The sequence below is a fragment of the Eumetopias jubatus genome, unplaced genomic scaffold, assembly GCF_037043125.1.
Source record: "Eumetopias jubatus isolate StellerSeaLion01/CBP00866 unplaced genomic scaffold, mEumJub1_p1.0 scaffold_2, whole genome shotgun sequence".
NCBI classification, from domain to species: Eukaryota; Metazoa; Chordata; class Mammalia; order Carnivora; family Otariidae; genus Eumetopias; species Eumetopias jubatus.
Genome location: NW_028274808.1, coordinates 121,408,779 through 121,420,978, shown reverse-complemented (window position 1 = coordinate 121,420,978; position 12,200 = coordinate 121,408,779).

The following is a 12,200-nucleotide window of genomic DNA, read 5'->3' as shown; positions in this document are numbered from 1 at the left end:
AGGAGAAAGACTGATACTGTCTTCAATGTACTGGTTATTTGGGTGGTTGCTTGTGTGGAGGAAGAATAGTCACCATGTGGTATGTGAGGTCCACACTCCTAAAACAGATTGCTCACTAGGACCCTCTGTAATGCTGTACAGCTGTTGCTGCCTATGCCTCTGTCATCAACAAAGATCCCATTTCTCAGGGTGATAGGGCAGAATACCCATGGCTTGGCCAAGGTGTTAATTCAAACTTAACTTAAGTCAGGGGGTCTTTAAACCCTACAGAGCAGCCATTGTAATGAGCGAGGCCCCTAACCCAAATAATACAGATTTGAGGCTCTGGAGGAAGAAACCTATAAATATAAACAGAGTAGAGAGAACTCCTTCAATTAGTCAATTACCACCAAAAAAGACATCCACAATTTGACCTGATTAGAAATCCAAAATTACTAAGAAGATTATATAACAGAAAACAACACCAGAAAGTTTTTGTACCCATATAATGTAGGTTCTAAATTAACAGCTCCTGAGATGCACCAGATGGCAAACTTTTCTGGACTTAATACTAGGACTCAAAGTATAGTTATACCTGTGGATTCTACTGAATTTAAAGTTTCCCTATTCATGGGGATCTCATTAAATTGAAATAAAGCACACCCTATACTCTTAGGGAATTTGCCAAATATAAAACAGAGGAAAGGTAAGTATTTTTCACTTTAACAATCAGAACTATTGCCTTGTGTAAATTTCCCATGGTTATAAAGCTCCTTGTTCTAAAATATCTCCTGGGCATGGAGATATTGGGGATAGACACTCTGGCCTACCAAGTAATTAAATTAAATTAAATTAAATTAAATTAAATTAAATTAAATCTTTGGTACTTATAACTGCCCTGACAAAATAACCTTTTTCCCCTACTTGAAATACTTAATATGGCACAATATAAATTAGAACAGGGCTTTTAAAGATTGAAACCCATTATAAAAGACCTATGTAGAGAAAGGATGATTATTCCTGCTGTTTCCACATTTAACTGTCCCATTTGGCCTACTCTCAAACCTGGCAAGAATGAATGGCTTTTCATAGTGAATTACCACAGTCTGAATGCTATGGGCATACCCATTAAGGCCTCTGTACCAATATCATTGAAATTAAAGATTACATGCAATTAGTAACTAGAAAATATTTTGGACTTATAGATTTGACTAATGCTTTTGTTCCCTGCCTATTTCAAAAGGCTTTTAGTTGTGCTTTACCTTCACCTTTGAAGGGACACAGTATCCCTTTATTAACCTGGAGCTGTCTATTCATGTGATGCTTTAATAGCCCTGGCCATTGTACATAATCCCTGCAGGCAAATTCTTACCTGCATCCACCCTTCTCTAGGAACATGGGTATGATATTACATTGATGACATTCTTCTCTGAGATTCATTTGAGACACTCATTAAGAATATACAAATATTCACCAATTTGCACACAAAAAAGAATGGGTCATTGCCCCATGCTTAGTAACAGACTTCACTACTTCAGTAACATTTTGGGGTATTATTTGATCAGTCAAGGGCCTCTCCATCTCTCATACTGTCAAGAAAGAGTTACTGACACTCTCAGCACCCATAATGTTAAAATAAGCTGAACATCTTTTAGGCTGTTTTGGATTTTAGAGGCAATATATTCCTCAAGTTTTGTTTAGGCCAGTTTATACTGTTACTTGACAAATCACTCCCTTTGAATAGAACCCTCTATAGCAAAGCTCTAGAATCTGTTTAAGTTGCAGTATAAAAGGCATTTCCAACAATGCCCACCAAGACTCCTTTTGTAGAGGTCTGAACAACCTCCTTTCTTGCCTCCTGGGGTCTCTGGACTGCCTCTGATGGCCATAAATTGTCCACCTCCCTTAGCAGCCTCAAGCTTCAGGCCACTCAAAATACCATAATGGTTTACCTAATAGTGTCTTCTGATACAAGAGACTGCCCTCTTAAATCCCACACTATATGCCATTTGAGTGACAACTGCTGGCCACATACTAGGGTCTTTTGGTACAGGCCCTGAGTCTATGACCTTCCATACCCAATTGCCTATTAACCCTGTGTTATGGGAGCAGTACCCTACAAGCATGACATGACCTCTAAATCCTCCTTGCTAAAATGTAAATAAGGATTCTACAGGATAGGGCCAGATCTGGACCCTCTGACATATGCCGCCTGCAAGAGAGGGTAGCCTTCTATCCTTAATCCCTGGCCAAATGCCATACAGGAGGAAGTCACCCATTTCCTGGATCCCTTGGCTACATAGGGAGCCTCTTGAGATCAACTGAGTGAACAGCAAAAGGAGTTTGTTTGTTTTGCAGATGGCTGTACCACCATCACACATATGGAGCTCCAAGGAGAGTTGTTGATTTTCATTTCTTACCATAAACCTCCCTGGTAAAGGGTGGGACTCAAGGGTCAGCACAACTGGCCAAACGTCAGGTAGTCATCTTTGCAATAGAGGATGTCCTGGGCCCAGTTGGCTCCATAGGCACTTTCATACAGATTTGCACACTGTTGTCAATGATATGACCATCTGGCCCGACTAATGGCAGCAACAATTCCTTATCCAACATTGCTCCCTCTGAGGAAAAGGACTGTGAGAATTTCCTGCTTCACAGATGTGCAAAAATATAAATCAAGGCCACAAATGGATATGTACACGTTCAAGCCATAATGAAGGACTTATCTAGACATTGTCTATCACCCAGATTTACAGACATTATTGAGAGTAACCAAATCACTGATTTCTCTTCTTAAAATACACAATATTAGGCTCTTGAAGAAGGCAGTCAGTAGAATTTTTACCTCTCTTACCAGGCTCAGGCTTGCTGGTCAGGTAGGATTCCATAATGACTTATGTTCAAATTCAACTAGATTAAACAAACAGAAACTCTATGGAACTTTTACCCTAGCCTCACCCTTTAACCCCAATAAAAGCTGAAGATAATCAGCTCAACCTTCTCTCTTGTGTCATTTTTGGACATAGTTAAGAGTCTGTTCTATTCCTGCCAGAAAACCTCATTATATGAGTAATAAAATTTTCAGTTTCTCTTGGTGTGTGTGGCATCATCAGTCTCAGCATTTTACTTATTAATTAAGGTATGGATAAAAGTAACCAGTTGCAATTTGGCTACTTTTCTATTTTTAGTCAAAATTTTAATTTTTGTATGGGTTGCTGCTCACTTTGCTAGTTAATATCTGAAGGGAAGAGTAACATTTTGACATATGTATATACCTATATACCTATATTTTGGATACTAACCCTTTATTGGGTATGTCATTTGCAAATATCTTCTCCCATTCTGTAGGTTGCCTTTGAGGTTTTGTTGCTTGTTTCCTTCACTGTGCAGAAGCTTTTCATTTTGATGTAGTCTCAGTAGTTTATTTTTGCTTTTGTTTTCCTTGCCTCAGGAGACATATCTAGAAAGAAGTTGTTATGGCCTATGTCAAAGAATTTACTGCCTGTGTTCTCCTCTAGGATTTTTATGGTTTCAGGTCTCACGTTGAGGTCTTTAATCCATATTGGATTTATTTTTGTGTATTGTGTAAGAAAGTGGTCCAGTTTCATTCTTTTGCATGTTGTTGTCCAGTTTTCCAACACCATTTGTTGAAGAGATTTTTCCCATTGGATATTCTTTCCTTCTTTGTCAAAGATTAATTGACCATATAATTGTGGGTTTATTTCTTGATTTTCTATTCTGTTCCATTGATCCATGTGTCTGTTTTTGTGCCGGTACCTATGCTGTTTTGATCATTACAGCATTGTAATATAGCTTGAAGTCCAGAACTGTGATGGCTCCAGCTTTGCTTCTCTTTTTCAAGGTTGCTTTGGCTATTTGGGGTCTTTTGTGGTTCCATACAAATTTTAAGATTCTTTGTTCTAGCTCTGGCCTCTTTTTTATGATATCTTTGTCTGGTTTGGGTACCAGGGTAATACTGGCCTCATAGAATGAAGTTAGGAGTTTTCCTTCCTCTTGTATGTCTTGGAATATTTTCTCCAAAGGAGACATACAGATGGACAACAGACACATGAAAAGATGCTCAGCATCACTCACCATCAGGGAAATACAAATAAAAACTATAATGAAATATCACCTCACACCTGTGAGAATGGCTAAAAACTGTTGTAAAAAAGAATGAAATCTAACCATTTGCACAAAATGGATAGAGCTAGAGAGTATAGTGCTAAGTGAAATACATCAGTCAGAGAAAGATAAATACCATATGATTTCACTAATATGTGGAATTTAAGAAACAAAACAATTATCAAAGGAAGAAAGAGAGACAAACCCAGAAATAGACTCTTAACTATAGAGAACAAATTGATGGTTACCAGAGGGGTGGTGGGTTGCAGGATGAGTGAAATAGGTGATGGGGATTAAAGAATATGCTTATCATCATGAAACATAAAATAAAATAAGATGATTAAAAAAAGAATATTTGTCATGTGGCATTTCAAAATTGTGTGTAATCTACCCTTTTCCAGGCATAAGTGGTTTGACCCTGCTATACTGTTCATTTGTATAGATTTTCGGCATCAGATTGCTTTCAGCGTATTTATTCTGGGCTGTATGTGACAAGTACAGTGCAAATATAAATCAACTGTATTATTGAAAATTCAAATGGTATATGTAAAATTTACACCCAGCCAAAAAAACCCAAAAAACCAAAAAAACAACAACCCAAAAACAAAAAAAATTGAAATTGGTTTGACTTGCTTCCTTGAAGTATTTAAATACAGATGATTTCAATTGTTTGAGATCAGGCTAGAACTTAGAAAGCATACCAACAATCAGAAATTTAAGATTATCAAAATCTTGACCTTGTAACATCCATTGACAGATTTTCTGAAATTTCACTCTGGATCCAGCTGATAACACCACAGAAGGACTTGTATGTTCTGAGCCAATCAAGATGCAAATAGTCTTTAGAATGTGGGGTGGGAAATCATGAACAATCACTTCAAGTCACTACTTCTCTAGAAAATAAAAAGAGTTTGGAAATACAGAAAAAAAGTGTTCATACATAAATAAATCTATTTCTTTCAATAACATTCTCATAACTACATACATTTCTTATGTAAACCACCATGAGATTCCAATGTGTATTTAAGGTGCATTTTAAGCACTCCAACTATCCAAAAAAGCTTCCTTCTCTGCTAGTGAGTAGAATAAAGAGAGAAGCCTGGCCTCAGCCATCTTTCAGTGCTCTGAGACTTCTGAAGGGAAAGATCTTGCTCTTGGTGTCAAGGGGTATCTTATCTTAAGTTCACCATTCTTGGTGAGTATAGATTTGAAACAATTTGTAAAAGTCTCTCTGATGAACAACCTCTCCTCTCTCAGAGACCTTCCTTGAGATTGGGGGTTGTCCCTTCTCTAGCTGGCTTCTCTTGATCTCACACTATGAAGAACATGGGTAGAGCTAAGCTTCAAATTAGCCATCATATTAGGTAGAATAAATCTCAGAATAACTTCATAATATTAGAAAATCAATGATATAACAATAATGCCAAATGCCTATCTACAAACCCTTATTTCTGTTTTCTCCCCTTACTATATTGGGAGGTACAAAACCACGTGGTTCTCCTCTGAAGTTAGACTTGGAGCTTTGCAAGAGGTCCCTCCTTGGAGATGGACATTAAAGCAATGCACATACACATGCACACACACATTGCATTTACATAGAACTCTGGTCAGCCTTTCAGTCACGAGAAAAGCTAACAGGGAAGCATATCAACCTACACGACAGTAAAGAAAAACATCTACCTATAATCAGCCTAGTCATTCATTCTTGAATCAGAATGTACCACACATAAAATACATAACTAGCAGCCTATATATAACAATGGAATATTATGCAGCTATTAAAAAGAATGAAATCTTGCCATTTACAACAATATGCATGGATCTAGAGGGTATTATGCTAATAAAATAAGCCAGGCACAGAAAAGACAAATGCCATATGATTTAACTCATATGTGGAGTTTAAAAAATAAAACAAATGAACAAAGAAAAAAGACAAACCAAGAAACAGACTCTTAACTATAGAAAACAAACTGTTGGTTGCCAAAGGGGAGGTGGGGTGAATTAGGTTACGGGGATTAAGAGCACACTTATTATGATGAGCACTGAGTGATGTATAGAATTGTTGCATCACTATATTGTACACCTGAAACTAATATAACACTGTATGTTAATTATACTGGAATTAAATAAGTAAAAATCTTTAAAAAATACACATCTAGCAGCACCAATTACGAGGAACAACAATCCACACACACACACACGAAAAATACAGCAAATAGAAGACTGAGTTTTTAAAAATCTAATGTCTGTGCTTAGAGAGGATACAGATATTAATTTTATGAAACAGGATGCTATGAAAAGGGAACAAAGAAGAAAGCATTCTTGTAAAGTTAAAACATGATTTCTAAAATTATAAAATAATAATGATGATGATGATGGAAGTCCTTGAAAATCATCTAATAAAGGGAAAAAAAAAAACCCCAAACCCAGAAATTACGACAGGAAAAAAATAAAGTGGAGCAACAAGGATGTCAGGCAACTAATTGAAATATTAAAGAGAGAAGAAACAAAAAGGAAATTACAAAGAAATAAATAGAATATTTCTCAGATCTGGAGGTATAGAATACTTAAAAAAAAAAAAACCCTCATCAAGTATTCAAAACAATTAAGGATTTGTATGTAGAATGAAAGTGGTGAGAGTAGTCATACTTATCTTGTTCCTGACCTTAGGGGAAAAGCTCTCAGTTTCTCCCCATTAAGTATGATGTTAGCTGTGGGCTTTTCATATATGGCCTTAATTATTTTGAGATTTATTCTCTCTAAACCTACTGTGTTGAGGTTTTTTTTTGTTGTTGTCATGAACGGATATTATACTTTGTCAAATGCTTTTTCTACATCTATTTCTGCATCTCTTGAAATGATCATGTGGTTTTTATTCTTTCTGTTATTGATGTGATATAGCACATTGATTGATTCGTGAATATTGAACCACCTTCACATCCCAGGAATAAATCCCACTTGATTGTGGTGAATGATTTTTCTAAGGTATTGTTTGATTCTGTTTGATAATATTTTGTTGTGGAATTTTGCACTCATATTCATCAGAGATACTGGCCTATAGTTAGTTCTCTTTTTTCTGTGGTGTCTTTATGTGGTTTTGATATTAGGGGATATCATAGAATATGATATGGCCTCATAGAATGAATTAGGAAGTTTTCTTCCTGTTCTATTTTTTGGAAAAGTTTGAGAAGAATAGGTACTACTTCTTCTTTAAATGTTTGGTAGAGGGGTGCCTGGGTGGCACAGTAATTTGGGCATCTGACTCTTGATTTCAACTCAGGTTGTGATCCCAGGGTTGTGGGATCGAGCCCTACATTGGGCTCCGGGCTCCAGGCTCAGCAGGGAATCCGCTTAAGTTTCTCTCTCTCCCTCTTCCTCTGCCCCTCTCCACTGCATGCTGTCCCCCTCAAATAAATAAATAAATCTTAAAAAAAAATGTTTGGTGGAATTCATCTGTTAAGCCATCTGGTCCTGGACTTTTTTGTTGGCCATTTTTTGATTACTGATTCAATTTCATTGCTGGCAATGTGTTTCTTCAAATTTTCTATTTCTTCCTGTTTCAGTTTTGGTAGGTTAATATGTTTCTAGGAACTTATTCATTTCTTCTAGGTGGTCCAATTTGTTGGCATATGATTTTTCATAATATTCTCTTACAATCTTTTGTATTTCTGTGGTGTCAGTCATTTCTTCTCTTTCATTTCTGGTTTTATTTGAGTTTTCTTTCTCTTTTTGAAGAGTCTGGTAGAAGTTTATCAATTTTGCCAAGTTTTTCAAAGAATCAGCTCCTGGTTTCATTGAGCTATTCTATTTTTTTAAATTTCTTTGTCATTTATTTCTGCTCTAATCTTTATTATTTCCTTCCATCTGCTGGTTTTGAGTTTTGTTTGTTCTTTTTCTAATTGCTTTATGTTTAAGATTAGGGTTTTTTAAAAAATAAAATAAACTTTTTATTGACATGTAAGATACATACAGAAAAATTCACAAACCCTGATTGTGCAGCTTGATGAATTAGCACCAGGTGAACACATTCATGGAATCATTCAGGTCTAGAAGTGAAACACTTCATCAGCATCTCAAGGGCCTGCCTTACACACTTTCTCAATCACTAACTCCTACCTAAAGATAATCAGTATATTGATACTTAATATCATAAATTAGTTTCATCTGTTTTTTAGCTTTATAAAAATACAGTATATATTCTTTTGTGTCTGGCTTCTTTTGTTTAACATGAGTTTGCAAGATTCATCAAAGTAATTGCTCTAGTGTAGTTCACTTATTTTCATTTCTGTATAGACCTCCGTTCTGTGAATATACCATAATTAATTTGTCCATTCTACAACTGATAGACATTTGGGCTGTTACTAGATTGAAAATATCATGGATAATACTACTTTGAACACTCTAGTGCATACCTTTCAGCACATATACCTCTTAAATTGTCTGTCATTTCAATGTTTTAATTAAGAACATCAAATCCATGAACCACATTAGTACATTGGCAAAGTCAAAATTCAAAAAGCTGTTAATGTGTTGTGATAACTGGCCCAAACTAATGAAGTTAAATGTAACAGGGATAAATGTAAAGTTTTACATTTAACTTTAATGAACCTGTAAGATTACGTTGAGATTTTTCTTGCTTCTTGCAGTAGGCCTGTATTGCTACCACCTTCCCTCTTAGAACCACTGTTGCTGCATCCCAAAGATTTTCAACCATTGTGTTTTCATTTTCATTTGTTTCCATGTAATCTTTTATTCCTTCTTTGATTTTCTGGTTGACCCATTCATTGTTTAGTAGCATGTTATTTAACCTCTACATATTTGTGGTTTTTCCAGATTTTTTCTTGTGATTGATTTCTAGTTTCATAGCACTGTGTCAGAAAAGATACATGATATGACTTTGATCTTTTTGTATTTTTGAGACTTGTTTTGTGGCATCATATGTGATCTGTTCTGGAGAATGATCCATGTGTGCTTGAAACAAATGTGTATTCTGCTATTTTAGGATGGAATATTCTTGATATACCTGTTAAATCCATCTGGCCCAAAGTGTAATTCAAAGCCACTCTTTCCTTGTTGATTTTCTGTTGGGATGATCTGTCCATTGATGTAAGTGTGGTGTTAAAGTCCCCTACTCTTATTGTGTTTTTATCATTTAGTTCCTTTATGTTTGTTATTGACAGTTTTATGTATTTGGGTGCTCCCATGTTTGGTGCATACATATTTACAGTTGTTATGTCTTCTTGTTGGATTGTCTCCTTTGTGATTATACGGTATTCTTCCTTGTCTCTTGTTACAGTCTATTTTATCCTATGTAAGTATTGCTACCCTGGCCTTCTTTTGACATCCATTTGCATGACAAATTTCTCCATTCCCTCACATTCGGTCTGCATGTGTCTTTAGGTCTGAACTGAGTCTCTTGTTGGCAGCATATAGATGGGTCTTGCTTTTTTATCCATTCTGTCACCCTATGTCTTTCGATTGGAATATTTATTCCATTTATATTGAAGTAATTATTGATAGGTATGTGTTTATTGCCATTTTGTTACTGGCTTTGTGGTTGTTTCTGTAGTTCTCTGATCCTTTCATCTCTTGCTCTCTTCTCATGGTTTGCTGGCTTTCTTTAGTGATATACTTGGATTCCTTTCTCTTCAATTTTTTGCATATCTGTTACCAGTTTTTGATTTGTTACCATTATGTTTGTATATAATATCTTCTGCAGTCTGTATTGAGCTGATGTTTGCTTACATATGAACCCATTCTTTACCCTCCCCCCACCGTGTTTTAGATATATGGTGTCATGCTTACATCCTTTTAATCTGTGATTCTGCTGACTGATTTTTCCAGATATACTTATTTATATTCACCGCTTTTGTGTTTCCTACCTTTTCTTTACTCTTCCTTGTGGTTTTTCCTTTCCACTCAAAGAGTTCGCTTTAACATTTTGTAGGACTGGTTTAGTGGTCACGAACTCCTTTAGTTTTTGTTTGTCAGAGAAACTCTTTCTCTCTCCTATTCTGAATGACAGCCTTGCTGGATAGACAACCTGCTTGGTTGCAGGTTTTTTTCTTTCAACACTATGAGTATGTGCCTCTCTCTTCTGTCCTGCAAAGTTTCTGCTGAAAAATCTGATGCTAGCCTTCTGGGGTTTCCCTTGTTTATAACCGTCTTTTGTCTTGCTGATTTTAAAATCCTCTCTTTATCTCTACTTCTTGCCATTTTAATTACTATGTGTCTTGGTGTGGACGTCTTTGGGTTGATTTTGTTTGGGGATCTCTATGCCTTCTGCATCTGGATATCTATTTCCTTCCTCAGATTTGGGAAGTTTTCAGCTATTATTTCTTCAAATAAATGTTCTGCCCTGTTTCCCCTCTCTTCTCCTCCTGGGATCCCTATAATGTGAATGTTTTTATTCTTGAAGGTGTTGTTGAAGTCCCCTAATCTATTCACATTTTTTATTATTCTTTTATCTTTCTCCTGTTCAGCTTGATTGCTTTCCTTTACTTTGTTCTCTGGGTCACTGATCTGTTCTTCTGCTTTCTTTAGCGTATTTTAAATTTCAGTTATTGAGTTCTTCATTGCTGATTGGTTCTTTTTTTTTAAAGATTTTATTTATTTACGAGAGAGGGATAGAGCACAAACAGGGGGAGCAGCAGGCAGAGGGAGAGGGAGAGGCAGGCTCCCTGCTGAGCAAGGAGCCTGATGTGGGACTCGATCCCAGAACCCTGGGATCATGGGCTGACCTGAAGGCAGCCACCTAACCTTGACTGAGCCACCCAGGTGCCCCTGATTCGTTCTTTTTGATATTTTCTATCTCTTTGTTGAGGGTCTCACTGAGGTCCTCCACTCTTTTCTCAAGTCCAGTGACTATCTTTATGACCATTGCTTTAAATTCTCTAAAAGGCTTATTAGTTATCTCCACTCTGTTTAGCTCTCTTGCTGTGATTTTGTCCTATTCTTTCCTTGGGACATATTCCTCTCTTTCCTCATTTTATTTGATTCTCTCTGTTAACAAAGACAGGTATATCCCCTGCTCTTGAAAGTAGGGGCCTTATGAAGAAGTCCTGTAGTGTCCTGCAGTGCAATGTCCCCTGTTCACCAGAATCTGGCACATCAAGAGTGTCTCCTATGTGTGTTGCATGCACCCTACTATTGTGGCTGAGTTGTGTTTGCCTTCAGTCCAATCATCTGGACTGGATGGCTCTTTTTGCCTATTGTGAACAGAGGTTGGTCCCTGTGTTGTTAGTGGGCCATTCTGGGGTGCCCTTGTGCTTGTGTTGGGTCAGACTAGGCATTTGCTATACCTTTAGTAGCACTGAACTGCAGGGTGCTCTCCCTGCCTTGTTCCCTGAGTGACATTCATTGGCAGATGGGGCCGGCAGTCAGACCAAGATGTCTGTCCCCAGCCCACTGCACAGTCAAACTGGTGTGTGTGGTGTTCTTTCCCTCTTCCTGTAGCAGGAGTCACTTTGGGGTGGTGTTGACCCCTGTTGAGGCTGATTTGCATACTGCCATATTTATGATGCCACTTTGATGAACTCTTGCCTAGGGTGTGTTACAGGGGGCAGGTGTGCAGAATTCAGGGGTGGGGCATGTGGTGTTTGCAAAGTTTGGGCTGCTGTGGGAGGGGACGTATAGCTGCTTTGGAAAACTCTTGCTGAGGCTGCGTTGGAGGGGGCTGGTCCACAGAAGAGCACAGGGGCAGGATGCGCTGTTAGCAGGTGAGGTGGAAAGTGTTTGTGCTGTGCTGTTTTCTGCAGGTGTCTATGTATCTAGACTGGGTGGCAGGTGAGGGGAGAATTGGGAGGGAATGGCATCTGCCAGCTCCTGTGTTCTTGGAGAAGCCTCCCAAAGATCCCTACACTTCCAGCATACTTTCTGAGATTAGTAAACAAATCTCCTTCCTTTATACCCCAGATGTTTTCCAAACTGCTACTTCTATGCTGTATCTCAGTGGAGTTGTTTGTTGTGCTGACTCTTTAAGGACAGGGACTCAGTTTCCTATTACCTTCCCACTCTCCCAGAGCTGAGCCTACCAATTTTTAAAGTTCCAGATGTTAAGCCCCACTGACTGTAAGAATTCATGAAGTTAATCCCTT